Consider the following 13879-nt stretch of genomic DNA (forward strand, 5'->3'; position numbering starts at 1 on the left):
CAGGGAAGAAGACTGCTTTGAGAAGCCATTTCGGCGAAGCGGGCACACCACGTCCGCAGCGAGAGCACCTTGCCCCGCTCTGCATATCTTAGGAGCCACCCCGGAGAAGGAACTAAGTGCCGACTATCCCAAGCACTTAGAGAATGCATCTCAAAGAAACCTCCGCATTCCAGAGCTGATGACATCAGGGCAAGCCCTGTCCGCTGGAACATCCATTCAGCCCACTCAGATTTCCCCCTCCCTCTTTTGTCCCCTCTTCCTGAGGTGTCACTTATCACAATCTGATTACCAAAGTGGCCCATCCAAGCCATTCAGTAACCCATTAGAACCTTTGTTTTAATCTGTGAGAACCACCAAGTACAGCACCAGCCCCAGGGTACGTTTTGGGGTATTTAAGCCGGTCTCCCAGACTGCATGGTGCGCGTGCCACCCTATCCAGAACCCCTTGCTGTCCGTCCGTGGTCCCAGTGCTGGCATTGGGCCACCTCGCTGTTGTGTCTCTGCTTCGCTTCAGGATTGTGAGTATTCCCCACCATCGTTGGGAACCTGCTAATGTGAAAGTCTCTGCATTTCTTACTCTGTGTTTCTTAGATCTTGTGTGCTCTCTTGTATGTATGTGCAAGTTCAGGCTTACGCCACACTATTAGTAAATACACGTGTTTGAACCTATTTGTAGTCTGCCTCTTTGTCACTAGAGTGTCTGGAATCGGGACCTCCGTAAACATAGGTTAGATCCGCGCTAATTTTAGTTACAGACTGCTAAAGCTAATTCCCCATTCAAATAGAGCAGTTCTGGTAACATAGTCTGGAGCTCAATTGTAATTCCAGAACTCCAGGCCCCACCTGAGAGTTGGCAACCCTACCATTGCAACATCCCATGGCAGTGATTTCTACAGTTAATGTGTTATTAAAAACAAGAGGGTTAAATATCCTGAAATCCAAGTTTTGCTGTTTAATTAGTTTGTTAATTGGGGCTGTAGAACAAGTATGTTCACTTTGTATGTTGTTGAGGATTTAGAATCTGATTGTCTAATGTAAATGGAGATTTCCTCCCCTTAATTTGGATCAGTAGTACAGATCAGACAGTTAATGGCCACCCCAGTTTGTCCCCTGGCCTCTATAGGAGTCCCTCTGAGTGCGTTGTGTGCTCTTAAGCTTGCTGGGTGGGAGGATTGTGTTTTGTGCAATTTTGCTTCCTTTGCATGCAAAAACATCTGCCCTAGAGCCTCGTTTCCCCACCTCCTCTTAAAAGAACAGCGTGCATTTGCACACGAGTGGCTAACACTTGTCTTGCATGCATGCAACAGACTGAAACCCATGAAAATGAAAAAAATCAAACATCAGATCTGAGCTGGCTCTGCCCCAGCCAGAACAAACAGTAATGGAATAGAATTATTCTGGAACCTCCTGGAACTGAAACTGAAATTTTCTAGGTGCACACCCCTAATAACCATGTTTAATATGGGGCAGGAAATGTTAGCAGTCATACCACTTCTACTTATTGAAAGGGCAGCTTATGAATATGAAATATCATAAGCCCCTTTCCTCAGGTGCCATAAGCACAAAATACTGCCTGACCAGGCAGGACAGATGCCAACCTCAGCTGGAGTTGGAAAATTACCAGAAGGTGAATCAGGCTGACTAGCTACCCCTGTACACCCTGGAAAAACACTTAAATGAAACAAATTATGACACTGGCTGTTTTGTTGGAGACAAGATGTCAATATGTAAATGTAATGTGTTTTGAAGTCCCTTTTGTGTAATGCCTTGGTGACTTTGAACTTTAAAACAAAGCCGAGTCCTTGGTTCACTCTTAAGTGTAGTGGCATGAAAACCTTTATGAAAATTAAACATCTATCTAAAGTGACCAGATTAATCCAAATGCTCTTGACTGAAATATCTTTCAATGATGAGGTGTGGGGAAGGGGGGCTGATCTAGGCTGCGCAGCTGCATTGCTGTACAGGCTTCATTCTGCCTTCCTTGCAGAAACTGGTGGGGGCTGAAAGGGCTCCCCTTTCTTTTCTGCTTCTTGGGCCGATCTTCCTCCACGGATCTTCATGGTCCGTTCTGTGAGGAGAGTTCATTGCAAATGTTGTCCTTCCCCCCACAAGTTCCCTGTTTCTTGTCACCACTGCCACCCAGTTTGGCTCCCAGCCCCACCCCATGTCATCACAGTACAACCAGCAACATTTTATTGTGTGACCCCACTTGTCAACAAATTTAATTTCAAAATGGCCAAATCTGTGGATACTTAAAACAGATACAGGAACAAACTAAGAGAGATCTTACTAAAAACCTGAGAAGCACTCCAAATTTACAGGGAAAAATAATCTGAAATCTAAAAACAACAACAACATTGGGGCAGTTAAAACCATCCTAATGATATATATATATATTTATTTCAATTATTAACAAAACTGTTTACAATATGAAATACAACATGGGTAAATTGTTAAAAAACTACATAACAGAGAAGGGTAAAACATGGAAAGACAAATTCAAGTTGAATGATCTGATATATTTTGGATTATAGATTCAGGATTGTTTGGTATATTTTATTGGGAGGATATAGATTTTCTTTAGAAATGTATTCAAAAAAGGGGAACCATTTTTCCATAAAATTTGTTGTTTGGGGGAAATTTTCAGCTTGATAGATTCCATCATTGATTTTTTCAAATAAAAAATGGTCCCATATTTTAGAATACCAACTGGTAATTGTTGGCACAGTATGTGATTTCCATTTTAAAGCAATTAAATTTTTTGCTGCCATTAAGAAGACATTGATGAGGTCTCGTCGAATTGGTGGGATCTCTATATCATCCCATTGATTCAGAAATATCAGCTCAGGTTTCTTTGGTATTTTGTAGCCAGTTAACAAAAAGATTTGGTGCAAGATTGTATTCCAGAATTCTTCTATGTAATGACATTTCCACCAGCAATGTATATATGATCCTGTATCCCCACATCCTTTCCAACATAAAGATGAACTGTGAGAGTAAATAGCTGCTAATTTTTTGGGTGTAAGATACCATCTTGTTAATATCTTATAGGACTGTAGTTTAATACTAATTGTTGATGAATTAAATATTTTAGAGGACCATAATATTTCCCATTGTTCTTTTGATAATATTTTGTCACAGTCTTGGTGCCATTTTGACTGATATGTTAAGGTTTTAAGTTTAAGGTTTTGTAGCAAAATATTATAAATTTTGGAGATTACTCCTTTATTTGAAAGGCCTTTCCTATCTATAATTTGTTCAAATGCAGTCTTTGGTTGTTTCATAATGTCCTTTAAGTTTATAGAAGAGGCTAGATTCTTTAATTGAAAATAAATAAACCATGATATATTACTATTAATTTTTTGCTCCAATTCTGGTTTATCTAGTAAGCCTTCTCGGGAGGCAATATCAGTTAGCCTTGTTATGTTGTTTTGGCTCCATTTTTTAGTGAATGCGGGTGAGAGACCCGGTGGAAACCAATCCTGAAAAAGAAAAGAAGAGAACCTGGAATATTTGGGGGTGATTTTATTTCTATAAGCATCCCATACTTTTAGGATAGCTGTAAAAAAGATGTTTTGTTTAGAGTTTGTTGGGCGGACGTGTTGTTTATTCCATAGAAGATCCTGAATGGATTCATTTTGTTGTGTGTTTTGTAAAAGGTTGATCCAATCCATATGATCTTCCTTCTGTATTATAGAAATTACATCTTTTAATCGTGCAGCTTTTTGATAGAGATCAATATCTGGGAAATTAAAGCCTCCTTGTGTGTTTTTTAATCTTAGTGTTGTAAATGCAATTCTTGGATGTTTATCTTGCCACAAAAATTTATTGAAGAAGGTTTGCCATTGTTTTAAAAGTTTTGGTGGGATTAATATTGGAATTGTTCGAAAGAGAAAAATTAACTTGGGAAGTGCAAATGATTTAATTAGATGGTATCTATCATACCATGATAATTGTTTTTTATTCCAGTCACTTAATTCTGCTCTTATTTTAGCCATTTTATCTATGTGATTTAACTTTAGTAACTGGTTGAGGTCAGATGGTAGGATTATACCCAGATATGGTAGTTTTTTTGGTTCCCACTGGAATTTATATATGTGTTTAATATTCAATTGAGTTGTATTTGTTGTGTTTAAAGGAAGTATGTTCGACTTGGTGTAGTTTACTTCTAATCCTGAAATTTGACCAAATAAACTTAAAAGATTTGATAAGTGTTGAAGCGATAGGATTGGGTTTGTGAGGTATAGCAGCATATCATCTGCAAAAGCACTGAGTTTATATGTTTTAGAGTTAACTGCGATTCCTTGAATTTGGGTGTTCTCCCTGATTGCTATTGTCAGTGGTTCTAAGGCAATTGCAAATAAAGCAGATGACAAAGGGCAGCCTTGTCTTGTTCCTCTATGTAGATAGATTTTGTCTGAAGTGTTTCCATTTATTTTGACATGCGCTGTGGGTTGTGAATAGATTGTCTTTATTATACGTCGGAAATTTTCTCCAAAGCTCATATGGTATAGTGTTTCATCTAAATAACATATTTCTAAGGAATCGAAGGCTTTTTCGATATCTAATGATAAGAATAGAGCTTCAGTATGTTGATTTTTGCATATAGACATTAAATTTAAAGTTTTATAAATATTGTGTGTTAAATCCCTTCCGGGCATGAAGCCGGTTTGGTCCTTGTGTATATAGTGAGTGATAAATGAATTAAGACGTTCGGCTATAACTGAAGTAAATATCTTGTAATCTTGATTTAAGAGAGAAATTGGGCGAAATGAGGCTGGGGTTTTATGATCTTTGCCTTGCTTCGGAATTACTATAATAGAAGCAGTCGACCATGAAGGAGGCTGTATTCCAGATGTTAGTAACATGTTACAAGTTTCAGTAAGGGGTTGTAACAGAAGTGGGGCAAATTTTTTATAAAATTCTGCAGGAAATCCGTCTGGTCCTGATGTTTTGTTGTTTTTTGATTTTTGTATGACTGCTGCAATTTCTTGTGTGGTGATTGGATTCTCCAGTTTTGACTGATGTGCTTTTTCTAATTTTTTAAGATTTTTAAGTGATTGTAAAAAATGGGATATGTTTTCTATTTTTGGTTTTTTTGATGTATATAGTTGATTATAGTAATCTCTGAAGATATTAATTATGTCTTTTGATTTAGTGTATATTTGTCCTTTTTTGTCTTGGATTACCCTGATTAATTTTGCTACCTTCTTTTCTTTTATTCTCCAAGAGAGAATACGTAAAGTCTTTGGTGTATTGAACCAATGTTTCTGTTTTAAATATATGAGATTTTTTTGAATATTATCTGATTCTATGGTTTCTAAAAGTTTGCGTTCATTTATTAGTTTCTGGTATACTTTTTTACTACCATTCTGTTTATGTAGGAATTCCAAGTGTTTAATTTTCCCTGTAATTTCTTGTTTTTGAGCTTTCTTATCCTTGTGAATTCGTGATGTTAATGCTGTTAGATGTCCTCTAGTGACAGCTTTTAAAGCGTCCCAAAAAATATGTGGTTTTGTTTCTGGTGTTGTATTTTCTTTCATGTATTGTTTGATGATATTCTCAATTTCCTTAACATGATTTGAATGGTACAGCAGTGATTTACTAAATGTCCAGTGTTTTTCAGTTTTTGTTTCTGACTTAAATGAAATGGTGCAAGTAGTCCAAGCATGATCTGAATGGATTATGTTACCAATTTCGGTTGAGTTTACCTGATTAATTAATTTTTCTGAAATTAAAATAAGGTCAATTCTGGTGTAAATGTGATGTCTAGGTGAGTAGTAAGTAAAGTCTTTTTCTGTAGCATGAGTTTGTCTCCATACATCAATCAGATTGTGATTTTTAATCAATGTTGCCAATTTAGTATTGTGACATTTCTTATTGGATTTTTTATAGTCTGACCTATCTAATTTGTGATTCATTATGAAATTAAAGTCTCCACCCACAATCAGTTCGCCTTCCTGAAATTTTTCTAGATTAATTAATAGTTCTTCTATAAAGGTTATTTGCCTTTGGTTAGGTGCATAGATGGATGCCACTGTAAGAAGGTGATTGCCTACAGTTCCTTTTACAAATATATATCTACCCAGAGGATCAACCTTTGTAGCTTTATGAAAAAAGGAGTATTTTTGGATACTATAATTGCAAAAACCATCCTAATGATAAATGGAGTACCTGTAGCTTTGAGAAACAATGCCCTCTGTTCTGTTGCTAGGCAACCACAACAGTATTCATAGCCTTCAAGACTTTGTTTCTGGGCCTTTGGGTGTTGGCCTTTGAGAGAGGACTCACTGGAGCCAGGCCCACCACCAACCACTGCAGCCCTTTTAACCCGCTATAAAATCAGGCACACTTCACAGAATTTTTCTGAACATTAGTGAGCATACCCTTGCCCATATAGATTCTCACTACCAAACTTCATAGGGCAGATCATCTCGAGTTTATGATTAATATTATTTTCAGGCTTGAGAATGGCAAAATAGTTATTCTTAATTTTATAAAATCCACAATTATGAAGTCATTGGTTGTTGTGGATTTTCCAGGCTGTATTGCCATGGTCTTGGCATTGTAGTTCCTGACGTTTCACCAGCAGCTGTGACTGGCATCTTCAGAGGTGTAGCACTGAAAGACAGAGATCTCTCAGTGTCAGAGTTCTCTCAGAGTTTGACACTGAGAGATCTCTGTCTTTCGGTGCCACACCTCTGAAGATGACAGTAACAGCTGCTGGCGAAATATCAGGAACTACAATGCCAAGACCACGGCAGTACAGTCCGGAAAATCCACAACAACCATTGTTCTCTGGCCGTGGAAGCCTTTGATAATATATGAAGTCATTACTACGTAGTACGTCCCTTTCATTTCAAATAACTACAGTGCTATTAATGTCTAAGGGCCAAACTAGATATGATGGTGCCCTTATGGCTGCCACAAGGACACCACCACTTTTTAAAGTCGCCTAAGAAGGCCAAGAAGGCACAATCCTGATTGGACCTCCAGCACAATGCTCTTTTCCCCATTAGCACCTTTTTCAAGTATGTGTCTGTGTGGATGTTTTGGCACTTGATAAGGTAGCAGTGGGAGGGAACAAGAGCACCTTAGCCTGCCATATTGCACCCTTGCAGCATTTTTAAATTAGTTTAAAATGGCAATGGCATCTTCGTGACAGCCACAAGGATGCTGTCACATCGAGTAAAGCACAGACACGAGGGATGCCCTGCAGTGCTGTGACTCAGCCAAGTCTCATGGGTGTGAACTGTCATAGTAACCTTATTTAATTATGCCCACAGTCATCTCTTTCAAAGGTGACATGCAACTATTTGGCACGTCTCTCCCAAACAGTCTGTGCAGTAGGTATTAATGTAAAAGACACACGTGACCAGAACTTAATGTTGCAATCCTGTGCATATCTAGCTTGGAGTCAACCCCATGGCACTAAAAGGGACTTATGCCAGAATAAACTTACACAGGAGATAGTGTTGTTTTATTAGATCTAAGTAATGCTGATGGGCGTCAGTAGCAAATGATTTTCTCCCAGGGAGTTAAAGATTTCATGATCAAACCTCTGCCTTCCCAGCTTTTGCCTCTTTAGAGCAGATATGTGAGTTAGTAGGAGGGATGCTGAGAAAGTGGGGTTAACCGCCGCCCCCCCGGTGCTGTTTTCCCAATATAACTTAACTCCCACCCCCTGGGATGCCTGATACCAAACCAGATCATTGGCCCATCTTTCTCAGAATTGTCTGTTTTGACTCTCAGGAGCTTTTCAGGATTTCAGGCAGAGAAAGATAATTGCCCCACATTTGCTACCCACGATCTTTCTGCAAAAGATGGTGGGGATTCAGCTTGGAGCCTTCCATGTGCAAAGCATTTGTTGTGCCACCAGACACAGTATCTCCCTTCATCAGACATGGCTTGGCCTAGATACCTTTCTCAGCTCCTTTAGCTAAAACTGACCAATTCCTCCCCACACCCGTCATATTCATCAAATTGGTTGTAGTAACGTGAGGCCAGCTGGGACAAAACCAGTGGCAGGAAATAGGAACATATTTCAAGCATATGCACCTGATCTTGTCAGCAGGGGCAGCCTTGATGGGAGGCCGCCAGGGAAGTTTAAGACCTCTGTGCAGGGATAGGCAATGGCAAACCAAAACCCTATGGTGGTCGCCCTAAGTTGGCTGTGACTTGACAGCACTTTCCAACACACACAAACACACAAGCTATTTAAAACAATTTTGAATATCATTAACCTTTTATTTCAACAATAAAAAGGGGAAACACCACAATATAATTTAAGAAATAATTTATTAACTTGGAAATATAGAAAAGTATAAATAAATGCAGACTATAAATTACTTATAAATAAATTGTTCCCCACCTCAATGGACATGGCACATTGCAAGGCTAGAAAATTGCTGTTCTTACCACCACCTGCTATAATAGCTTTTTTAAAAAAGCCATTTATGTATTTAGTCCTTTTGGGTTTTCAGCAGCTTATTGAAATGTCTAATAGTTTAAAAGACATTTGGTTCCTCTGCATCATAGTAATCCTCAAGAAAGCAATGTGAGGGGTTTTTAATGTGTTATCATCACCCCCATTCAATAGATGTGCTCATTGGCTATAACTGAACAATATGTACAAACCAGCTTATATGTTCTTTTTTTTTTTTGACACCAGATTGGGGCATTTGTGAGCAACAATTCATGGACTGCAAAGACAGTCTTGTACAAACAATAGAATTAGAATTTCATTCCACACCACTGGCTTATTGGGGCCCCAAAGAGTTCTCAACTACTCTGAACACAGTGTGAAAATTGGATTTGGGGAATGGAGAAAAAAGAATGGATTTGAGTCAGGTGGCAAAGAAATTGTTGTCATATGGAAATTTTATAACTTTTAACTTTATACCCCAATCCAGCAAGGATGATTTGCATTTGGAAGCAGGTTCGATATACAGACCTCCCTCTCTCTGGGATAAGGTTCCATGTGAGCAACAGTGTGCTATAGGATGGTTTCCATTGCTAGTTTTCCACATCCAGTCCTCAAGGCTATCCACCACTCTCCTGCTGGCCTACAATTTATGGCTCAGGTGTCCTCCATGGCACGTAGCACCTTTTAACTGCTTTGGTTGATATGCCAGTTACGGCCATTCCTTTAAAAAGTGGGGACTGGCTGTGCTCTGATCACATCTGGATTTGATTATTGTAACATATTCACTTGGGTTTGCTTTCAATAGCTGTTTTGAAACTTCGGTTGTTTAAAAATGTAGCAGCTGGGGCTGGAGACAAGGGTCGTATCACCCCTTTGCTAAGAGATCTGTACTGGCTGACTGCTTGTTTCTGGGCACACTTCAAAATGCTGGTTCCTAGGTCCTGAACAGCTCGGGGTCAGGGTATTTTAAGGCCCATCTGCCTGTTAAGACCTTCTTTCTATGTCCTGCTCTGTTTCTCCATTTCCAAAGGTAAAGAGGATGGCACCCAGAGACAGAACTTTTTCAGAGGTGGCAGGCACCTCACTTTTGGAGTCCCTTGGACTCCTGCTGTACTGTCCTTTAGGTGCCAGGCTTTTAACTGAAGTGTTCTGTCCTCTTCGGCTGCTTTCGTAGTCCACTGCTAATCCAAGGACTGTTTTATAGATATCATTTTATGTTGATGATGGTTGTTTTGATACTGATTTTTTAATGATTTTATTATATTTGTTTTTTTACTTTGTAAATTGCCTAAAGCACATCTGTAAAGAGGTGGTCTAACATAAACAAATAAATAAGCAAATAAATAAATAAATAGGTTCAGAATCAGGACTAAGAATGCAATGCCGAATTAGATGATCAGTGCTGTCCCTTTAACAAACTGCCTGAGAATATGAGATTGAACTTGGGGATCCAGACACCCATTTTAGCCAGCGGGTGCCTGGCAAACATGTGCGTATAGAATCTTCAATGCAATTTTCTGCTATACATGAGGGTTGGAGAATTAGAATGGATTTCTCCTATAAATCATATTGTCAGTGATTCCAAGGGATTCAACTCCCATTTTCCTGGGGTGTGTCTGGTAAGATACTTTCTTTCAGCTCTGGATTTCTTGCAGGCACTTTTTGGCTTATTGAATTCTGCTCTCTGGTTGGGGCACATTGTAAACCCAGGTTATATGGGACAAGGCACAGGAGTTGGAATAGATGAGACTCATGAAGGCTGTTACTTTTTTTTTCTCCCTTAGAAAACTAAAAAAACCTTGAAGAATCAAAATTTCTTTCAGTATTTTGTTCATTGTTCTCAAGTCGTAGATAGTTCATGATTCTATTTATGGTCTCAGCAAGCTGTTGAAAAGTTAAAAGAAACTTGCATTGCCTGAACCAGACACTGAAAGAATCAGGAGGTTTGTATGGTGCTTCTTCTATAGTCTTGTTGTTGATTTTCAAAGCCTGAAAATGTTACATAATCAAAAAATAAATATGTATATGAATTTAAAACAATGCTTAAAACATCAGTATCTCTCTTAACCATTTGAAACAATGCATAGCACGTAGGAAGCACTTCTAGAGTGTTTAAAGAATTTCATACTCCCTTAGTCTGGGGAGAATTTTCATTTTGACCACAATTTTTTTGGCAAAATACACAGAGAAGTTCCTGTAGAGCTTTTTTCTCTTAATTCATAAACAATGTGCCCAAAATACAGCCTCTTATCCTGTAATACTTTTCTTTGCGTAAACAAAAACAGCACCTGGGGTATAAAACAATCCCAGAAATCAACTTATTTTGGCAATGGAGTGTTAAATAACACTGTTTTCTCTCACTAATTTCTGCTTAAATTATGACATTTCATCCCTGAAAGAATAACTGGAAGCTTTGTTTTACAAATAATAGAGATGTTTACAGTATCAGACTCATTGGCTATGATACTGGTAACCTCTAGGAATCATTCATATTGATCAGCAAGACATTCCAGTCCATTCATTTCTGCTAATGGAAAGGGGGGAGGGATTTCTCCTGATTTCCCCTTCAAGATATCCCTGGAAGTCTCCTGTTCCCCAAGGAGCAGCATTTGAGGGAAATCAGTTGGTTGAAATGGGAGTGGGGAGGCAAGAAAGTTCCATTCCACGAATGGAAATATCTTCCATCAGCAAAAATAATAGATGGGACCATCCTGATTTCAATTTTTTGGCAGAATACACAGAGAATTGGCTCTAGAACTAATCACTAATTGTACAGAGATGTTGTTAAGATTAAAAGTAGCAAAAATGAACTTACAATTTTATATACTTTGAGAAGATGTTTCAAATACAGATAACCTTGTCTAGTGTTTGATGTTATGAGATAATTAGTTAGCCAAGAATGTGAGCCCTTGTCAAGAGGGAAGGTTAGTTATTAAGAATGCTGATTAATCATGTTTTAATAGAGGCTTAGAATGGAATTAGAGATTCTATAATTGTTTTTACTTGTATACAATACTCAGTAATGAACCTAAAACATTATCTGTGGTGTACCTCTTGCCAGGAGCTAAATGATTTAATATCTGAGAAGGTTAACTAGACACTTAGTGCTTCTTAAGTGCATGCCTATATCTGAATCAGGCCTAACCAGAGTCACCCAGAACACTCCCTTGCATATTACAGTAATGAAACACAGCATGTGTACTTTAACTTTTATATAAAATATTGTCATAAAATGGGCCTGATTCAGTCATGTTTTTGAAGAGAGGCAGGAAAGATGTTATATCTGTTCATTGCTATAACTAATGAATTATGCAAATTTCTTCTTTCTACTCTCTAATAATGGCAGGTTTAGACACGTTTATTTTGTTTATTCAGATTACCTGTTAATCATTATTTCCCTGAAACATCCTTGAAGCATTAAAAAAAAATCAAATGGTCCTAAAAGCAGATTTTTATATTGCCTTTCTGTTCAAGCCAAGGCAGGTTTGGAAATGATAAAGTTAAAATAACACAATAATAATAAAAAGGACTAATGTTGAAAACCAGTGCAGTGTCCTGGTTAATCTATTACGAGATTACTGGAAAAAACTAGATTCTAAAATCCATTCAGAAGGATAATATGGCAGAAAGGGACAGCCATGTATGTTGATCTGAATTCTTTGAAGGAATGGTATAAAATGTAACAGGTATAAAAATGTGGTATAAAAATGTAATAGGATTGATAAATAACTCAACTGTTTATCTGAATTGCATTAACAGTAGCTATAGACCACCACCACCACCTCAACAAATCCATATTTTATGAAAATCAGAGCAGACAGCAGCTTCAAAGACCTCCAAATCTGTAAAATTATGGGATTCAAAAGAACATTCTAGGTACTTAAAAAAACAAACAAATCCATACCTGCAACAAGTCATTGACAGCATCCAAAAGCTTTGGAAAACCAAAACTTTTGGAGTGCCTGATTACTTCTGCATAAGACTCCAGAATTGTATGGATGGTCTCCATGCACAATGTCTGCAGGAGATAAAAGCAATTAATACATGGGAAGTGTTACGGGAGCTTCTTTAAAACTAAACCAACAATACTTGAAACGTAATGCAGACAGAGATTGGTAGTTTACCTGATTAACAGTATCATTTTTTCCAGAGAAACAGAGTCCAAACTGAAATAAAATATTAAAGAAAGAAACATTAATTCCATAATGGCCTTAATAATTTCCATTAGCACAACAGATATACAGAAACAAACTAAATGATATACCTTTGACTTTCCATTCATGCAAGCATTTCGTATCTTAGCTTCATTGTTAGGATTTGGAATGCGAGTTGTTTCCATGGTACAAGTAATCCTTCCCTGTCCGTATACAAAATAAAGAAAACATTACTAAAATAAGAAATAAAAAAAATAAGAAAAGCACTGATTGAATCAATGAACACAATACAAGTGGAATTGTGCTAAGAATCTTTGATCAGTGATTGCTGCTTGGCCATCACCACTGGCAAATATCCAAGGAAAAGAAGGATGTTCCAAACAAGTGGACACCAGATAGAAGGAAATGAGCTATACCTCCAGTTCTCTCCCAGCTTGCTTAGAAGCCAATTGGATAACAAACCAAAGAGAGAATTACGGTAATCATAGAATCACAGGGTTGGAAGGTAACTCTAGGGTCATCTAGTCCAACCCCCTTGCACAATACAAGATATTCAGAACTACCCTGCCCCTCCCCAACTGCCGCAGTGACCCCTGCTCCATGCCCAGAAGATGGCAAAACACCTCCAGGATCCCTAGCCAAACTGGCCTGTGGAAAATTGCTACCTGACCCCCAAGGTGGCAATCGGCATTACCCTGGGCATGTAAGAAGGGCCATGAGAATTAAGCAGTGACTATAAAAGGGAAAATCCAACACTGTAATAAGCTAACTAATTCAATAAGAGTGAATAAACAAAATGAACACCAGTCAATTAATTTGAATAACTCCCCCAAAACCTCATATTAACAATTAATTGAAAATGAGTAATAGCGCATATATTAATGCTAAACAACAATCAGGCAATCCAATATATAAATAGTAATAAGTACAAGTACATAGCATGTAAAGTAAATAGAAATACAATTTGTAAGACTACAAAGTCAATTGTATATGGCATGAGAAGAATCCAGTAAGACATTAAAGTGACTCAAGTGCTTTTTGTCTCTTATTGATTGCAGATGATATGATCTTATTGGATTTTTATCATTCCATATTAATATAAATTCATGTTAATATGAGCATTTTGGGGAGTTATTTTTGTTAATTGATTGGTGTTCATTTTGTTTATGGCTCTAATTGAATTAGTTAGCATATTACGGTGTTGGTCTTTCCCTTTTATAGAAGCTAATTGGTACAACTTAGAGGCATTATACTGGTAGTGTATCTCAAACCAAGCTGCGAAGCTGCTGCAATAGCATGG

The sequence above is a fragment of the Eublepharis macularius genome, chromosome 6 (genome assembly GCF_028583425.1).
Source record: "Eublepharis macularius isolate TG4126 chromosome 6, MPM_Emac_v1.0, whole genome shotgun sequence".
Classification (NCBI taxonomy): Eukaryota; Metazoa; Chordata; class Lepidosauria; order Squamata; family Eublepharidae; genus Eublepharis; species Eublepharis macularius.